Here is a 20991-nt window from a genome sequence, read left to right on the forward strand (position 1 = left end):
AGAAGAGAAGAGAAGAAAAAAGAGCCAACAACACAGATACAGATATATAGATTTGGGAATATACATTTGGTTTTGGACATGACAAGTGCCACATGTTTATAAGATATTCAGGTGGGGAAAGAATTCCAGGTTCTCTGTCTCTGTGTGTTCAGGAGAAAGGTTTGTGCTAAACAAATGGATCTGGACTCTATCAAACTACAAGTAGTTGAAACCAGAAGAGTAGAGGAAATAACCAAAAAAGGGTGAAAAAAAGAACAGACAAGGGAAGAATCCTGGGTAAAGCCAACATTTAAGGGATAGTTAAGGAAACAGAGCCCATGAATGATACAAAAGGCAACACTGTCTAGGTGGGAAGAAACCAGGAGAACATATTCTTAGGATGTATTGAGAAGAGATGGTTGAGAATGTTCAATGAAGTAGAAATGCAAAGAAACATAAGGATTGAAAAAAGTTCATTCAATTTTGCAATGAGAAGGTAACTGGTAATCTCAACCAGAAGCTGAAGTTTGAGGGATGAGGTAGAGGATATAAGCCTATTACAATGGACTGAATAATGAATGAAAGAAAACGTTGTGTCTTGGCATTCCTTAGAAAACAGAGCCTGAGGCAAATACTCCTTGGGAGGTGCAATCCCAAGTCATCAAGAGTGAAAGAAAAAGCGAGGTGTAGCAAGCCAGTGGGGAAGCAATTACTAAGAGATAAATTACGAAGAGTCTGCAGCTCCATTAGAAAATATAGCCAGCTGCTTGGTGTGTGAACAAGTTATATGAAAACTGGAATTTATATGCTGGATCTCCACCTGCTCCACACTCCATCTTCTGTCTCTCATTGGTCAAAGTTCATCTCAAGGGGCTCTAACTCCCCCTGACTTTCAAGGCTGCCACTACCACACAGCTCTGCATCTGGGTCCAGAGCAATGGAAGAAACCAGGGACTTTGTAGATCCAGTCAGCTCAGACCTTGGCAATGAACAGCAGTAACTCATTCCTGGGCAAGGAAAATCCAGTCCAACTGAGGGCCCATTCAAGAGGAGTCTAAGAAAGCCAGAAGGCAAGGTAACAGCAGCGGCTGTGGAGCCTCTTCATTGAGCAAGCAGCCAAGGCCCCAGGAGGCAGCAGGGGCCAAGCAAATCTGGGACGTACATAAATTAGGTCTGATACAGGTAGGAAGAGAAATCTGACAATGTGTACAACAATTTAATGGAAAGTGACTGAGAAGGGAAGAGGTGTAGGGTAAAGGTAAAGAGACTTTGGGAAAGGGGTATGACAGTGGTAAAAGCACAGATTCTGGAGCTACATCTCTTAGGTTTAGATAACTGCACAACCTCTTACCAACTATGTGAACTTGAACAATTCATTTAACCTTTCTGTGCCTCATTTTCCCCATCTGTAAAATGTGGACATGATACTATCTACTTCATAAAGTTGTTGTGAGTCACTGTATATAAAACATTTAGAAATATGTTCACCATATACTAAGCACTATTTTACTGTTTGACAAGTGTCAAGGGGGGATCTTTGGTTTCACAGACACTTGAACATCTTTTTTTATTTTAAATCATTTTTTTTATTGTAGAACATAATATAAATACATAGAAGTGATAACTTTCCAAGTGCAATATAACAAGTAGAGAGCAGATTTCAAAGAATATTATGGGTTAAAGTTCCACAGTTTCAGTTATTTCCTTATTGTGAAATATAACATACATACAAAAAGATAATATCTTTCAAAGTATGATTTAATAAGTAATTATATAGGAAATTTCCAAAGTTGTTATGAGTTACAGTACCATAGTTTCAGTTATTTCCTTAATGTGAAATATGAAATACATATACAAAAAGGTGATAGCTTTCAAATTACAATTTAACAAGTAGCTATAGAACAAATTTCAAAGGATGCTATGGGTTAAAAGTCCACCATTTCAATTTCTTCCTTCTAGCTATTCTAATACCCTAGCAACTAAAAGAGAATTATATAGAGATTCAGTATTCATAATCCTTAGTTAAATTCCATCTTGTCTGTTGCTACCCCCTCCTCTAGTCTAATCATTTTCCAGATCTTCAGGGATGTCTAGGCAGTGACCACCCTAACTTGTTCATGTTGAAAAGGGGTGTTAACTCCATCTGAAAAGGGGACTCATCTGGTTGATGTTCTTGAAGAGGCTACTACCTCTGGGTTTTGGGAATGCTCAGGAAGACAGAGAGTTTTAAGGGAGAGACTGAAAATAAAGGAGAGATAAGTAATTATCGATGTTCCTCAGTCTGTTTACCTATGCTTCTGCCTTAGTTTCCTGCTCAGTACTTAGAATCCAGCCCTAAACATCAACCCATTCATTTGAGCCTTCGGTTCCTTGCCTAGCTTTAGTCAGGGTAGGAAAGATTGGACTCTGTACCTTGATCTCCTATCCAGTACCTAGGTTCCTCCTCTCAAAGACAGACCACACAAAAACATAAGGTGCTCCCAATCTGACGGAATATGGCCATGGCCTCTATTTCTTTCCATAATGGGTAATACAAGCCTGCATCATCCTAGATCTAACAGGTTTCTATGGAAAGTATAGTGAACTGTTGGCTTCTCCCAAAGGATGGCACTAAAATTGGATCATTGTACCCAGCTCATGATCTTTGCAGGGTCCCCTCCTTTCTGCCCGGCCTATCTTCAAAGTTGAAATTCCAACATACCTGATGATCAAGCTCAATGATGTTAAAGCAGAGCCATACAAAGCATGATTGTGTGCTTATCCCAGTGGCTATATAAAAATGTTAATTATATCAACTCATTCTTGCATACTTTTTCATAGAAGTATGCAGTGTTCATGATCCTAAGAGGCACATAATGTAAAATTATAAATTCACTTTAACGAAGAACATTTTAACCCTTTAAAATCCTTTTAATTAAAAACTGAACACCAACACCATCCAATGTTTCTTAATACTGGCTCTTCAGGTTCTTGGTATGGACAACCCTCTGATTCCAAAGGCAGATACTGCAAAGAGCAAATACTTGGCAGTCAAACAACCATGGGTTCAAATGCCACCTGTGAAATTTACTTTGTGTCACTTGAGGCAATAGACTTACCAAGTCTTTCTGAGCCTCTATTTCTTCAGCTACAAAAAGTAGGTTTGATGATACCTAACAAAAATAGGTTGTTTGAGGGATAAATGAAATAACAGAGAACAAAAGAACCCCATACAGAGAAATTCAACATATCCCTACACCCCTACCCCAATACCCAGATCTACCTAACTTTAATATTTTGCCACATTTGCTGTGTCATTCTATTTATTAATCTTTTTTCCGGACACCTGAATATAGATTATATACATTATGCTCCTTGAACACTCATACTGCCATGTTACATTTCCCAAGAATAAGGATATTCACTAACGTAACCACCTGAAGTGCAGTTATCAAGTTCAAAAATTTAACATTCATATAAAGCTTATATTGACACAAAGCTATATTCCAATTTTTTCATATGTACCAATAATGTCCCTTTGAGTCTTTTCTCCTCCCTTACTAGATCCCATCCAAGATTATGTAATGCACTTAATTGTCATTTTCTCTTTAGTCACTTGCTTCCTCTTTTTTTTTTTAATTGTGGGGACAAAAACACAACATAAATTTTCCCATCTCAACTACTCCCAAGCACACCATTCAATGGGAATAATCACATTCACAAATTTGCAGTACCGCCTTCCATTACCAAAATTTTCCCATCTCCCCAAAGAGAAACCTTATACCCATTATTCATTAACTCCCCATTTCCCCTGCCCCTCACCCCTGGCAACTTGTACTCTAATTTCCATCACTATTAGCTTCCATATTTTTCAATATTTTCTTTGTAGTTACCATGGGCTTAAATTTAACAATTTAATGTACAATTAATTGTAAATTTAACAATTAATGTAACAATATTGTTTGCTTTGATATCATTTAACTTCAATAGTATATACAAACTAGGTTCCTATAATCCTCCATCCCCCAATCTTTAGGTAATTCCTATCACAAGTTACATGTTATACATTAAGAGTCTAACACCACTAATTTATCATTGCATTTTATGCATTCACATTTTAAATCCTTTAGGAAATAAAAAGTGGAGTTACAAACCAAAAATACAATTAATAGTGGCATTTGTATCTACCCATGTCATTACCCTCACTGGAGATCTTTATTTCTTCCTGTGGCTTCATCTATTGTTTGGTGTCCTTACGTTTCAATCTGCAGAACTCTCTTTAGCATCTCTTACAGGGCCAGTCTAGTGGCGATGAACTCCCTCAACTTTTATTTATCTAGAAATGTCTTAATCTCTCCCTCATTTTTGAAAGACAGAATTGCTGGATACAGAATTCTTGTTTGTCAATTGTTTTCTTTCAGTATTACAAACATGTCATTCCACTGCCCTCTTGCCTCCACAGTTTCTGATGGGAAATTGGCACTTAATCTTCCTTTTATGTGATGTGTTGCTTCTCTCCTGTGGCTAGCAGAATTCTCTCTTTAACTCTGGCACTTGACAATATGACAGTTTGTTTATAATATGCTACAGCCAGGGTCTATTTGCACTTATCCTATTTGGAGTTCCTTGAGCATCTTGGATGTGTATATTTATGTCTTTCATTAAATTTTGGAAGTGTGCAGCCATTATTTCTCTGAATATTGTCTCTGCCCCTTTCTTTCTTTCTTCTTCTGGGACTCCCACAGTGCATATACAGGTATGCTTGATGGTATCCCACAGCTCTCTTTGGCTCTGTTTGCTTTTCTTCATGCTTTATTCTTTCTGCTCCTCAGACTGAATGATTTCAATTGTCATACCATCAAGTACTGTGACTCTTTATTCTGCTAGCTCCAATCTGCTGTAGAATTCCCTCCAGGGAATTTTTCATTTTTGTTATGTTCTTTTCAGCTTTGTTTGGTTCCTTTTCATAACTTCCATCTCTTTTTTGACATTCTCTTTGTGTTCCCCTATTGTTTCCCTGATTTCCTTTAGTTCTTTAAGTTTCCCTTTAGCTCTTTGAGTATATTTAGGACCATATTTTAAAAGTGTTTTCCTGGTATGTCCAGGTCTAGTCCTCCTCATTGATGGTTTCTAATGCTTTAATCTTCTTCTTTGCCCCTAGGTCACCGCTTCCTGGTTTTTTGTTTGCTTGTTTATTTCTTTTTGGTATGATTTTTAACCTTTCACTGAAACCTGGACATTTTTATATTTCAGTGTGTGTTTTCTTGTTTTTGTTTTTGTTTTTTTGCAGGTGAAACAATTTTATTTCACAGTTGAATTTAAAACCACAAAGACACTAGGTTCTTCATATAAAAACAGTAGTACAGATACCCTATACTTTCTAGAAAATTATTATACAGCCCCTCTCAAATAAAAAAAGCACCCCATTATATGGTTTCAATTAGGTTACTTGGAAAAAACTCACTTCCAAAAACAAACCATTCCACCACTCAGCAACTTTTGGTTCAAAGTATAGATTATTGTCATTCTGGTACATGTTCCTGCATTGTTACATATTGATAATACACATATAGTCTGGTTTATCACCTAATGTTCCATTTGTTCATCAGCCTTTTCTACAGGTTCATCAGAAGGTTGAGCAGGCTGTGTCTTTCTCTGTGGTCTTTCTTCAAGACCTTCTAGGAATGGAGACACACATCATCATCATAGATCGTAAACTCCAAGCTTTACCAACAATTCCAATGGAAACATTCTTTGTAGTTAGGTCCTGCACTGCAGGAATTGTCTCTCTTAAGGCACACAGACCATGTTTAACCAGTTCATTCAAATTACACTTCATAAACTCAGAAATATGTCTCTCCAAGTAAGTACGTGCTGACTGAGAACGGGCTCCAATGGACATAGCTCTGCAGTCAAAATAGTTAGCAGATGGACAGGTTTGGAAAATATGAGGGCCCATATCATCATAACCAGCAATGAGCAGTCCCACACCATATGGTCTTTGGCCATATCATTGGGTTGGTATCTGGGTCTTGCGTCCAATTAGCGATACAAGACGAGACACGGGAAGAGGTCTGTCAAATACAAATCTGGAATCCAAACACAGCTGGCACATGAAATTACATAACAGTCTAGCAGCAGCAGTAAGCCCTGCAATTGAGATTCCAATATGGTTGTTAACATGGAGAATTTTTTTTTGATGGGCTGCAAGCTCTGATTGTGCCCTCTTCAATGCAACCAACACTTCATGGGTTTTCAATTTCAGCCCAACTGTGGCTGAACCTTGCTTGACAGCTTCCATTGCTTATTCAATTTGATGAATTCTGCCCTGAGGGCTCCAAACAGTGACATCATTGTCATACTTGTTGCAAAACATGGTTCCCACGTGGGACTGGTTGCAGCCTCCAGCAAAGCTGCGGGTCAAGGCTTGATGCCGAAACTACTGCTTGGCAGTCAACAGAGAAGTCTTCAGAAATTTGACCCTCAGTGTGTTTTGCTGGAATTTAGTCTCTGAGGCCTCTGTTCTTAAACTTGGATCCAGCTAGTACTATGACAGAGCCTTCCTTAAAGGCAGGAGGAAAGAATCAAGAAAAGCAAGAAAGAAAGTGAGAAAGCACAAAAGAAAGCACAAAAGCAAGCAAGCAAGAAAGAAAAATGTCTTTCCCAGTCCTTGACAATGGACCTGTGAGAGTGCTCTCCTTCAGGGCTTAACCATACAATGAGTTTGAAGAATAGCTACAGGCTAAACCATAAGAGCCTCCCTAATCCTTTCTTTACTTGTGTCTTAGTTTGGGCATGTGCATGTGGCCCTGGGAATTCCCCCATTTACACAGTTCCAAATGTTTCCCTAAGAAACAGTTTTTGAATGTTCCCAGGCACTGCACTGTATGCCCTACAACCAGGAATCCCTTGCTCCAAACAACACAACCTGACTGCTTTCCCACAGTGTTCTGTATGAGAGCTTGGTGAGCTGCCTTCTACATGCAGAACAAGTTCTAGGATGGCAAGTCCCTCACGCCACCACAAAGCAGAATGGGCCAGACATACAGGCTTCTGGTATGTACACAAGAGTTACTCTGCTCTTTCTGGAACTGAGACCAAGGATCCTCAATGGGAGTGTGGACTAGCACTGCACCAAGCCGTGAGGAGTTGGGGAGCAGATCATATTGCTTTTCGGTAGCTTTTTTCTTGATTTGGCCCTGTTACTACCATCCATTAATTATTTTTGGAGCTTTGAGAAAGATGTTTTTGAAAATTCTTGCTAGTTGTTTATATTTCCTGTGGGGTGATGGAGCCCTGAAGCATCTCATTCCACCATTTTGATTGGGGTGAGCTGGAATGTCTAAAGGCATTTAATTAGTTTGCAGCCATTGGTCATTTTGAGTGTGCAAACAGCTGTATTTTTATGGCACTATTTTGCAGCTGTGAATACAAAGCATATAAAAGAAAGCCCCTTTGAAACTATAATGCTAAAATTCGGTGATATTCAATCAATTCAACCAAAACCTGAAACATAAAAATTTCCTTGGATCCATCCAAATGTTCAAGGGCCTTCTTACATTACCAGAAAAAATCATATGCATTTCTTTAAGTGATCACCAAACAAACTGATGTGTCATGTACCTAGAAAACTAAACATGAATCCATCCTCTTCCTTGCACATCAAGCAAACTACAGATTATGGCAGTTCCAGTGACTGCCTCAGATATCTCTTCATTAAATCCTGTGCCATCATCCTACTAACAAATTTATGATTCCATACCCTAGTTTTGATATCTGCTTATGCCCATTTGGCAATTTCAAAACATGGCTTCAAAATTCTTTGAAACCCCACCTACTAATATATAAAGTCTATATTTTTGCCTCTCCTTGGGTTTTATAACTATTTGATCAATACAATACAGTTCAGGTGGCACTGTACCAGTTTTCGGGCACAGGTCTTAAGAAACTGGCAGCTTCCACTTTCTAATTCTCTTGGGACATTTGCTCTTGTAATCCAGTCACCATGTTGTGAGGAAGTTCAAGTGTCCCACAGAGAAGCCCACAAGCAGAAGAACTGACAGTAAACACCAAGCTGCCAGCCACGTAAATGAATTATCTTAGAAGCAGATTCATAGCCTCATTTAAACTGCCCAGCTATGCCTGCTGAGCCCTGTCAAAACTGCAGATGCATATGCAAAACAAATGATAGCTATTGTTATAAGGCACTAAATTTTGGAATGGTTTGTTTTGTAACAATAGATAACTGAAATAGTCCTCACAGACTGAACTTCTCTTTGAGAGAAGTTTGGAAAACACTTGGATGTAAACAATGGATGATAATCATTTATCTTTAGAAAAGATATGACCCCAAATGGTCTACACAATCTATCTTCTCACTTCCATCTATCTCCTCACTTCTCCCTTCTGCCACTACCTCTGTGATTTCATCAGTCACCTTTTCCTTTACACCCACATTCCAGCTATTTTGGCTTCTTCACAGATTCTAGGTACAAAATATGGCCTCAGCTCAGGGTCTGTGCACTGTTATCCCTCTGCCTAGAATCCCCTTCCCCAGATATCTATACAGATAATGTCCTTCAAGTGTTTGCTCAAATGTCACTATCTCAAAGAAGACTACCCTATTTAAATTTCAAATTCACCTCTACCAGAGAACTTGTTATCTCCTTACTCCACTGAATTCTCTATTTCACCATCAGTAAAATATCAGATCCATAAGAACAGGGATTTTTGGTGGTTTGGGGAGCGGGGGTGGGGGGCGGTTCACCAATGTTCTCAGCAACATATTGTCTGGTGCTCAATAAATATTTGATGACTGAATAGAAAATAAATAGAGATCAACTACTGCTAAATGACATAAGCAGCAATCTGGTCTGGATAAGGAATATTGTATGCATTATATCACCAAGTGTGACATGAAACATATAGAATTCAATAGAGTGTTAGGGGGAAAGAAAGAGATAAAAATGGCAGGTCCAAAGCTTGAGGGAGGTGTCTAGAGGTGTGGCAACCAGCAGCTAAGCCACAGAGTCACCATCATAGGGAATAATTCCTTAACTACAGTAGTGGGTTCAAAACTTTTGGGGAGGTAGAGATGGAAAAGACTATGCCTAAATAGTGGGGGTTGATGAGGCTGGAGGAAAGCTGAGTCCCCATCTCATTCGGAAGACCACCATTCCAGAAGGGTATATACTGATGTCTCTAACTGAGAGACTCTAAGATGAGGTATGATAAAATGCAGATGAGCCAAGGAGGAATCGATGGTGTGTGGAGGAAGGTGCCAGGGAATAATGCTCCTATGAGGTGAAGAAACTTAATAAATTCTATATCTGTATATTGTAAACCCTAAAGCAACCATTTAAACAATGTTTTTAAAAAGTGGCATAAATAAGCATGTAGTGGAAATCAAATGGAATCATAAAAAATACTCAATCCAAAAGGCAATAAAGAGGAAGAAAAGAAATAATAAAAGGAACAATTAGGAAAAAGCTATCAGGAGGCTGGTTTTAATCTAACCATATCAATAATCCCATTAAGTGTAAACAGTCTAAACACAACAGTTAAAAGACAGTGACTGTCAGTTTGGATAAAAAAGGAAGACTCAATTATATGTTAACTATGAAAAAAAAACACTTAAAATACAAAGATACAGATAGGAAGTATGCACATTTCTAAATCACATATGAGTCAAAGAAGTCACAAGAGAAATTAGGAAATATTTTTTATTGACTGACAATGGATGCATATCAAAATGTGTGGGACATAGCAAAAGCAAGGCCTAGCAGGAAATATATAGCATTAAATGTTTAGAGTAGAAAGGAAAGGTCTCAGATCAACAAACTAACCTTTGACCTTAAGAAACAAAAAAAGAGCAAATTAAAGCACAAGGAAAGAAATAATAGAGATAGGATCAGAAATCATTAACATGCAATATGTATTAAGATGTGGAAAGAGAAATAAAAGAATAGTTTTGAACATGAGCCCCAAATCAAAAATCACAAGTTTAGGCACTCTAAATTATGGATACTGATTTGCCATCAAGTTGCTGCTTATATGGGTAACTGTGGGTGATGTGCTCAAGGTGAGTAGCAATTCTGAGTTAATCACTTTATAGTGGTTGACCCCGCTTTCCCAAAGACACATGCTCCATCAACAAGCCAAAAACATGATGACCTAGAGAAAATTATCACACACACAACCAGTTATACCATCTGTTTATGGCAGCTAAGGTTGATCCATTTTTGCATTAACAGCAGTGTCCCTATATAGGTTTCTGAGTGGAAACATTTGCAGAGAGATGATTTTCTACATATAAGGTATATCTTAGTAGGCTGAATAATTGTATTAATTGGTATATTTTAGCCCCTAGCTATTCTTAATGGGAAAAATTATTATAGGGTTTTTTACATTTTTAAACTGTCAGTTAAAAAATACGCAGCTGGAGAGGAGCTAAGATGGTGGCATAGAGAGGAGTCAAAGCTAGTTACTCCCCCCAGAACAATTCATAAACGATAGAAAAATTAGTAAATAACCTGGAATAACTTCGGGGAGACAAACGTGCCTGTCCACTCATCATACACCAACCTGAATTAGGAGGAATGCCTGAGATCACAGCATAAAATCTGTAAGTAAAAACTGTGGACCCATGCCGAGAGCCGAGAGACCTCCCTCATGGAAGCCTCGCAGTGCTAGAGAGCAGAACTCTCTGCACAAGCGAGCATACCTCAGCCCAGCTCCAACTGGGATTTTCATATTAACTGCTCAGTACAGACTGCAAATCCCCAACAAGAAGACAGAGGCTTTTGGTGATGACTGACCTTGGGAGAGTCAGGGGACATATCTGTCTCAGGATGGGGAGCCAAGAGGATTGGGTGCTATCTCCGGCTGATGGGTAAATCTGGGAGCTTTCTGTCCCTTTCTCTCTCTGTCAACCTGGGCGGCTCGGTGGAGAAAGCCTCAGCCGTTTTCAGCTCGCAGTACTTTGCAGTAAAGAAAGCCCCAGCCATTTTAAAATTGCAGCACTCTGACCCAGACAAGGGTAGAGATAGCAGAGTCAGAGAAACAAAGAATCTATTTATATGCAAATGACATCTCTCTAGGGGGCATAGCTTCCCAAGAGGAAAGAGGAGGGGCCCAGCTCTCTACTACCTACCTTACATTCAGAACCAGACCCCAGAGCCTGGAGGAGGAGAGCTGTGGGTTACACCCCCTTACACCAGCCCGGAGTGACAGGCTGACAGGCACCACCTGCTGGGCAGGAAAGTACAGGGTGTGTCAATCCTCTAACACACACCATCAGGGAAACCAGATACTGAATATTTCCTCCTTCTGGGACCTGAGCTTGTTTTCATCTGGGAAAACCTGATTGGGGTGGCCTGGGAGGTCAGATGCCTAGACAACAGAAAACTACAACCTACACTAAGAAAAACGAAGTTATGGCCCAGTCAAAGGAACAAATGTACACTTCAACTGAGATACAGGAATTTAAACAACTAATGCTAAATCAATTCAAAAAGTTTAGAGAAGATATGGCAAAAGAGATAAAGGCTATAAAGAAAACACTGGGCATACATATGGCAGAAATCGAAAGTTCAAAAAAACAACTGGCAGAATCTATGGAAATGAAAGGCACAACACAAGAGACGAAAGACACAATGGAAACATACAACAGCAGATCTCAAGAGGCAGAAGAAAATACTCAGAAACTGGAGAACAAAACACCTGAAAGGCTACATGCAAAGGAGCAGATGGAGAAAAAATGGAAAAACATGAGCAACATCTCTGGGAACTTCAGGACAAAATGAAATATAAGAATGTATTTATCTTTGGTGTCCCAGGAGAAGAGAAGGGAAAAGGGGCAGAAGCAATAATAGAGGAAATAATCAATGAAAATTTCCCATCTCTTATGGAAGACATAAAACTACAGATCCAAGAAGTGCAGCGTACCCCAAACAGAATAGATCTGAATAGGCCTACGCCAAGACACTTAATAATCAGATTATCAAACGTCAAAGACAAAGAGAGAATCCTGAAAGCAGCAAGAGAAAAGCAACCCATCACATACAAAGGAAGCTTAATAAGACTATGTGCGGATCTCTCAGCAGAAACCATGGAGGCAAGAAGGAAGTGGTGTGATATATTTAAGATGCTGAAAGAGAAAAACCACCAACCAAGAATCCTACATCCGGCAAAACTGTCCTTCAAATATGAGGGAGAGCTCAAAATATTTTCTGACAAACAGACAATGAGAGACTTTGTGAACAAGACATCTGCCCTGCAGGAAATACTAAAGTGAGCACTACAGAGTGATAGGAGAAGACAGGAGTGAGAGGTTTGGAACACAATTTTGGGAGATGGTAGCACAGCAATGTAAGTACACTGAACAAAGATAACTATGAATATGGTTGAGAGAAGAGGGCTGGGAGCACGTGGGACACCAGAAGAAAGGAGGAAACATAAAGACTGGGACTGTGTAACTTGGTGAAATCTAGAGTGTTCAAGAATTGTGATAAAATGTACAAATATGTTCTTTCACAAGGGAGAACAAGCGAATGTCAACCTTGTGAGGTGTTAAAAATACGGAGGCATTGGGGGAGGGATGCAATCAACGTAAACTAGAGACTATAATTAAAAGAATCATTGTATTATGCTCCCTTTAATGTAACAAAGGCAATATACTAAGGTAAATGCAGATAAGAGGGGGGGATAGGGGATGGGTGTGAGACACTTGCCATTGGTGGCGTTGTCTGACTCTTTATTCTACTTTGATTTAAGGTTATCTTACCTTTTGCTGCTTCCTAGCTGTCATGTTTTTGTTTTGTTTTGTTTTTTCCTCTTTCTTTTTTCTTTTTCTTTTGCCTCTCCACCTCCTTTGACTCTTCCTCCTGCTTTGTGGAAGAAATGTATATGCCCTTATATAGATAGTGGTGAGGGTGGTGAACACATAAATATGTGACAATACAGGGAACCATCAATCGTTTACTTAGGATGGAATGTATGGCATGTGAACAAAACCATCTTAAAAAAAAAAAAAATAGGTTGATGGCGAAACCTTGAAGGCAATATACTTAGTGAAATAAGCCAGACACATAAGACAAATATTACAGGGTCTCACTGATAGGAATTAATTATAATATGTAAACTCACAGACATGAAATATAAGTTACCAAGATACAGAACAAGGCTAAAGAATGGGGAGCAGTTGCTTACTATGAGCATAATGTTCAACTAGGATGAAATTAAATGTTTGGAAATGAACAGAGGTGATGGTAGCACATTGTAAGAATAACTAACCATGCTGAATGGTGCGTGAATGAGGTGGAAAGGGGAAGCTCAGAGTCATATACGTCACCAGAAGGAAAGTTGAAGGTCAAAAGATGGGAATGTATAAAACTGAATCCTATGGTGGGCAATGTCTGTGATTAACTGTACAAATATTAGAAATCTCTTCCATGAACCAGAACAAATGTATGACAATACAATTATGAGTTAATAAGAGAGGGACATAAAGGGAAAAAATATATACCTATTACAAACTATATACTACAGTCAGTAGTATTTCAACGTTCTTCCATAAACAGTAACAAATGTACTATACCAATACTACGAGTCAACAATGGAGGGGGGTTGGTTAGGGATATGGGAAGATTTGAGTTTCCTTTTCTTTTTTTTTTGCTTCTTTGTCTTTATTTCTTGTCGGGAGTAATGAAAAGGTTCTAAAAATTGAACAAAAATTAATTGTGGTGATGGATGCACAGCTATATAAGGGTACCCGGGGCAACTGATTGCTCACTCTGGATCTTTGGATAATTGTATCCAAATTATCGTGAACAATCGTAATAGAAATTAAAATTTAAAAAAAAAATACACATCTGAAAACTTGCATGAAACATAAACTTTGATGCAATTGCCATCCAACTCAAGAAATAAAATACTGCTAACTCTCCAGAAATGACCCCTCCTACCTAACTAAAGGTAACTTTTATCCTGCTATAATAGTTATGTGCTTTCCTTCATGATGTTGGCATCTCATTATGAATCCATAAGCAATACCATTTAATTTTCTTTATTTTTGAATTTTATATAATTAGAATAAGTCAATATATTATATTCTTTTGGGTCTGGCTTCTCTTGCTCAGCATTGTTTTAGTGTCATCCATGTTGCCGTAGGTAGTTTATTTACTTTTCTTTGCTAAATGATATTTCATTATATTACTATACCACAATTTTTATCCATTCTCCCACTGATAAACATTTGGATTATTTCAAGTCTTATTCTTTTATAAAGTATTAATAGCAACGCTGCTATTAACATTCTTGTTCATGTATCCTGGTATATATGGGCAGTCAGTACTTTATGGAAGATACTAGAAGCATAACTGCTGGGTCATAAGGCACTAATATCTTCACACTTACTAAATAATATCAATTTTTTCTAAGGTGGTTGAACCAATTTACACTCCCACCAGCAGTATATGGGAGTTTTCATTGCTCCACATACTTAGCATTTGTTTTTGTTTTCATATTCTTTCTCTTTTTTCTCTCTTTTATCCTTTTTTTTTAATTTTTTCCTTCTCTTTTTTTAATGGTTTTTGAAGAAGAGATGTTTTAAATTTTAATAGGGTCCAATTTATGAATCTTTTCCTTTATAGTAACTGTATATTGTTTGTGTGTGTCTTACATAAGAAACCCTTACCTAACTTTAGGTGAAGAAGATATTTTTCTACAGTCTCCTAAAACCTTTTTTGTTTTACCTTTCACATTTAAGTTTCTAATCCAATTGTAATTAATTTATGAGTGAGTATGAGGTAAAGATTCATTTTCATTTCTTTTCCATATAGATACCCACTTGTTCCAGCTCCATCTTACAGTCTCTCCCCGCTGCTTGGTAAGGCCACCTGTATCATAAATCAAGGGTCTAAACAAGCACGACTTGATTTCTGAATTCTGTTCTTCTCTTGGAATTGTGAAACCTAACTATTTATCCATCCCTACACTAAAACCACACTGTCTAAATTCCTATTGCTTTATAGTTAGTTTTGACATTAAATAGCATATGTACTCCCACCTAGGATCAGCTAAAGAATTCCAAGGAATATTTGAAATTAAAATTCTGGGGCCCTTGTTCAAAAACTACTAAGAATTTCAAAATAATAGCAGCAGCATATTAAATCAAGCATGGGCCCTTCTAAGTGTGGACTCTATATGAAAACTACACAGGTCACATACTCATGAAGTTGGCACTACTCCCACCCTAAATTTCAATGTCCGTAAATAAAGTTTTATTGGAACAAGCCACACACACTCTTTAATGTATCATATATGGCTTCCTTTGCAATACAATAGATTTGAGTAATTGCAACAGACTATGTGGCCCCCAAGCCTAAAATATTTACTCTCTGACCATTCAAGAAAAAGTTTGCCAACTCTTGCCAGTGATTTCCAAGACAGCTTTAGAGAAGCAGAAGAGATTATATAGAGGAAGTATAGGCTGGGTAATCTCCAGAATGATGAGCAGGATTTGAATATGTTAAGATTAAGGGGAAAGATCTCCTAGACATGGTGAACGCATGAAAAATCCTTGGGATCAGGAATAAAAATAGTGAAATGAGACCAGAGAGGAGAATGACATACTAATACAAGATACCCACTTTGTGAAATAATGGAACACAAGATTGTAGAACCAGGAGGTATTCAGAAAAATCTGGAAACTAAGATCTAGTTTTTGAAGGGCTTCTCCAAGAGCAAGTAGGCCATATTTAAGTTTATTTCATTAGAGCAGACATTTGTAAAAAACGTTATTTTTGTCCTGGAAGATGTGGTAAAAATGAAAATGGAAATGAAATCTTAGTACTTCTGCTCCAAATTATAAGTCAACATTCAGGCTTGGACTGTGTTTTCCATTAGTGTTTCATGGCCTATAATCACACACATGTGCACACACATCTTTCTACATGTTATCATATAACTTTTTATTCATATTCATCAATATGACCACAAAATAACTGCTTTATTAATACTTCCCCTGCTGCTGGGGAAGTCAAGAACACATGCTCAGTTTTCATCTCCCAGCCCTCACCTACCACATCTCACCCCACCCCTGACTCCTGTTGTGCAACAATGTTTCTGTCTTTTTCCATTTCACAACCTGGGGGAGACACTAAGTACAATGAAAAGGTTCTACCAGACCTTATACCTAGAAACAGAAAAAGCAGCTCCAGCAGCTAATCAAGACAGGAATTCTCAGTGGCAGGGTCCCCTCTCCCTGGAGTACATAAATATCACACCTTATAGATGTGTCTCTGTTCTTCACACAAAGGGGAATATATGATGCTATGTGGTGCTGCCATCTGTCAACCTCAAACTCAGCAGTTTGGGCCACTCTGGGAAACTGGCCATAAGGGGCTCTCTTCCCCTGCTCTTTTGAACTGTTTGTGTTGTGTGAGTAATAAAGCAGTTATTTTCTAAAATTTCTGTAGTGCCCTGAGCCTGTGTTCCCACAACACACCGTGTAGCAATTCACTCCACACTTGCCTCACATCATGCACTCTTCAAGCTAAATGACTACCTTTATCCTAAGACATCTATATGTCCCCTTTTGAAGGAAATAAGAATACTACCCCTGCCACGAGCCACCACTATTTATCTCTTAACAACAGGCAGACAGGACACTGACCACATCTCAACGTTATTGGACAATTCGCCCATTCTCCACACAGAGTTTGAAGACTTCTGACCCAAACTAAGTCACTCCATCCTTTTATCCACATTGGCTCAGTCACGATTCTTTTGCTACTCTGTACCGAAGCTGTCCAGAGGCCAACCAATAAAGCAGGAAAACCTGATTTGGCACCATCTCCTCCCAAATTGAAAACTAGGCTTCTTCTAGCATTCATAGACTGGATTCTCAGTCTAGTAAAATAAACTTGTTTTTCACCTATTCCCTCATGTGTTGGTCTCCCTTAAGGTGTAAATGACTGATGGCAAATTAATGTGCTAAGTCCTGGGGGAAATCTAAATTTTAACAAGGGATTTCTGAAAACGCAATGATTTAAAATTAAACAAAATGAATACTAATAGGGAAATTTCACACAATGCAGTTGAAATGATACTTGCAAGCAGGTTCTTGCCAGTAGTCTTCAAAAAAATCAGACCAAGGAGGCAACCGTCATACTCTTTTATCTTTATGTCATAGCCTACCTAGCCATAAATGTCCATTCTATATCTACGAGTGATTGCCCAAGGAACCCTTCCGGGGCTTAGGGGTTTGAGGCTGAGCAGGCCTCTGAGAACAATTTGGATGCCACACTATTTAAAGGCTATTAAAGTAACCCTTAACCTAATTATACTGTTCACTCAAAGAGGAATATTTATAGGGTTTGTAGAAACCTCTAGACTCTGTAAAATAATGGATTTGCATGCAGAACCCACTTCAACTAAATTCTCTCACAGTTCATAGGAGAAATTAACATGCTGAAGATCAGTTACGTGGCTCAAGGGTGTAACTGTTTGCTTCTGGGCAGCATGAGGAAGCCAGACCTTGAGCCAGGGAAGGTACCCCTACCAGCCATTCCTGTGCCTTTTCTTTTTATAGAACCAAATGCCAGTGAAGTACCTGCTACAATTCATGGTATGAGGCCAATGTGGGAGGATTAAGATCCCGCCACCTTATCATTAACAGGTGTGGTTTATAGATTCAAATTCTTGAAGTGGGAAGGGCAAAGAGGAGGAGGAACTTTTTATTTTTTACTGTGCTAAGTGCTTTAGAAATCTTATGAAGGTAAAGTCATCACTATTTAAAGATGAAGAAACTGTAGACCAAGGAAGTTAAACCATGTGCTAAGGACATATGATTAACTCTGCCATATCTGAGCTTCCCTGGATTATCCATACATATTGAGGGCCTGGGTTCATTTCTTTGAGCCTCTGGTTTGGGGTACCAAATAAATACTGCCTTGGTATCCTATATCTGAGTAGCAGATGTTAGATATCACAGAATCAGCTAAAGATTACAGAAGAGAAAAAAAAATAGTTGAAGTATTATGATGTTAGTAATTCATTCATCCAAGCAGTATTTCTAAAATAAGGCCTGCCTTGCCCATAAATCAGTACCAAGCTCTAATATCCACAGCCCATTTTAAAAAATAATAACTATCATTAAGGTAGCTATTGTGAGGTTTCTAGGTGTCAGATAATATACTTTATCTTTTATCTTTCCAACATCAAAATAACTATCATCATTTTACAGATGAGAAACTGGCTAAATTATCTGCCCAAGCCAGTAGGTGGGAGAATGGGAATTTGAACCTAGTGATCCTGCTAGTTTCCTGAGGTTATAGGACCCAGTCCTATATCTGTTCCCTCAACCCCTTAACTCCTGAAACCAGGGTACTTACTACATTAACTCTATCTAGGTACTTTGAGATTAAAAGGGCTATTTCATCAGGGCTCTTTCATCCAGTAAGCCAAATAAAAGATGAGTCCCTTCAAATACCATCTATATGATAGTGACTATCAAATTTATATTTCAAATTCAGACCTCTCCCTTGGTTTCCAGATTTGTATATCAACTTCCTCTATGGTATCGCCACTTGGACATGTACTAGGCATCTCAACATAATATGACCAAAACAGAACTCTTGATTCCATTAAAGGCCCCATCTAAAGCCATACTTGAGCCTTTTCCAGCCTTTCCTTAGCTGAATAAAGAGTATCACTCTCCACCCACTGCTCAGGTCAATCATCTAGAAGTCATTCTTGATTTCTCATTTTTCCTAATATCTCATATCCAATCCATCCATATGTCTTGGTGCACCTACCACTTCTTACCAACTTTACTCCTGAAACCCAATTCCAAGGCTACATCATCTGCCTGAACTACAGGGACAGTTCCTAATGGGTCTCAGTAACCCCACATTTGTCCCCTACAATCATCCCACAGACAGTACTTTCTAAAATATACATCTTTGCTTAAAGCCCTCAAATGACTTCCCATTATACATATAATAAAATGGTAACATATCACTGTCTACAAGGTCCTAAATGATCTTGACCCTGCCTACTTTTCTGACATCATCTTCCTACACTCTTTACCTTTTTTCTTTCTTTTGAGAAACTCAAATACTTTCCTCTCAAGGCCTTTTCACATGCTATACCATTACTTGAAGTACTTGCCCATCTCAGAGAGGCTTTCCCCGACTCTGTCACTCCTCACCACTTTATTTTGTCTGTTTTAAAGCATTTATTAGTAACTGGATATAGGCTAATTATTCATTTATGTGTTTACACTGTATCTTCCCCATCTCCTCCACTAAAATATACATTTCTTAGAGCAAAGGATTGATGATTCTGTTCACTATTGGATCTCCGGTACCTTGAACAGTGCCTGGAACATAATAGGTATTCAGCAGACAATTGTTTACCGATCCTTTGACTCCAGAAAAAGAGATACCAGACTCCAATCTAGAGAAACAAACAGAGAAGGCACCCCAAGCCAACAATGACCAACTAACCTGACTTCAAGTAAAGAATGTATGCTCTGAGTCCCTCTGGGATCAAAGGCTGGAATTCTCTCTAGACAGCTAGAGCAAATGGAATAAGAGGCACTGACTGTTCTATATTAATAAAGATTAATATAATTCCTAAGAAGTATTATCCTCTGAGAATTAGCTTTCTGTGTTGTCAATATAGAGTTTGATAGAGTTATGCTTCTACCACCCTTTGATGGGGAGAGAATTCGTCTCAGAAGAAGCAACCTTTATTTCTGAGTCTTACCAGTCCCACTACAGATTTCTAACAAGTTCCTAGGATTGCTGCCAAGGGCAGCAGCCACTGACCCTGAATGGATGCCATGTTAATTCCTAGACTCCTGAAATCTGTGGGTGTGATCTCAGAGATTACCCCAAACAATCCTAAAAAATATGGAGTACTCCTTACATCTTTTGTGGTCATTCCCTGAAGCAGCCACCACCATTTCAGTGAAGAGCCTCTAAAGATACTTGCCTCCCCAGCATCTCTGCTAGATTCTCCGTGGCTACCTGGAAGGATCCCAGAAGCAGAGCAATAACCACAGCAGTTTCCTTGCTGAGGGTGAGGCCCCACTGTGAGTGGTACAAAACCTGTATTCAAAGAAACTATTCCATTTGCGCTGAATTAGAGGTCGTTTTACCTCTAATTCACTTTTTAGACATCATTCTGTTAATTAAGGGATTTATAGTTTTCAGTGGAAAGTAGAACAGTATTGTTGGAAAAGCAATCAGTTGTCTGACAGCTGTGTGATCTTGGTCAGGTTATTCAGTCTCTTCAACAGCTCAATCGTGTTACCAGCTCTGATTCTTGTTTACAGAGGTATTTGAAGTTAGTCCCAGCATTGTTTAAAATCCGGGCCTCATGTGCTCCACAAGTACTATTTGATGATGATTATCACCTCGCAGCCATGAGTCTTGGTTTCTCTTTTACTATAAAGTTATTAATATTTGGTACCAGATGGCATTTTCAAAATAACTTGGATGGAAACTGCTATTGAAATGCTAATGACTCTTCAATTCATTCTGGAGGACCAATTCGTAACACTGTAACTCAGGTTAAATCAGAAGGCAACTGAAGCACCTGAGGAAGGTGGGGAGGAACAAAAATCTCTTGGCTTGAAGGTATAAGGAGACTAAGCAGTTTAATTGCCACATTTGTATACAAGATAGTACAATAATATCTAAGATTAAACTATTAAAAAGTACTCGTTACTGAGAAACTAAGATGGCGGCTAGCAGAGACAGGGCAAAAAAAACGCCTCCAAGAAAAACGCTAGCTAAAAACCAGAAAGTGACCTAGAATACCGGTTACAGTAATGCGCCAGCTGGACGAGGGCTCCTAGCTCCAGAGAGGCCGTATACTTGGTGAAACCAGGAGTCAGCATTCTGAAACAAGTGAGTAAGCTGGCTGGAAGACCCGCAGCCGCGCGGCGGGCTGGGGAAGCCAGGGTTCAGCATTTGGAGATCAGCTGGCTCTTTTTTAAAAAAAAAAAAAAAGAGTGGCTCC

At 38.7% G+C, this 20991-nt stretch overlaps 1 pseudogene; it reads right to left on the reverse strand.

Annotated features, from left to right (window-relative positions):
* Nucleotides 1-5544: 5544 nt before the first annotated feature.
* Nucleotides 5545-6334, reverse strand: LOC119544862 (annotated as a pseudogene).
* Nucleotides 6335-20991: the final 14657 nt, after the last annotated feature.

The sequence above is a fragment of the Choloepus didactylus genome, chromosome 9 (genome assembly GCF_015220235.1).
Source record: "Choloepus didactylus isolate mChoDid1 chromosome 9, mChoDid1.pri, whole genome shotgun sequence".
NCBI classification, from domain to species: domain Eukaryota; kingdom Metazoa; phylum Chordata; class Mammalia; order Pilosa; family Megalonychidae; genus Choloepus; species Choloepus didactylus.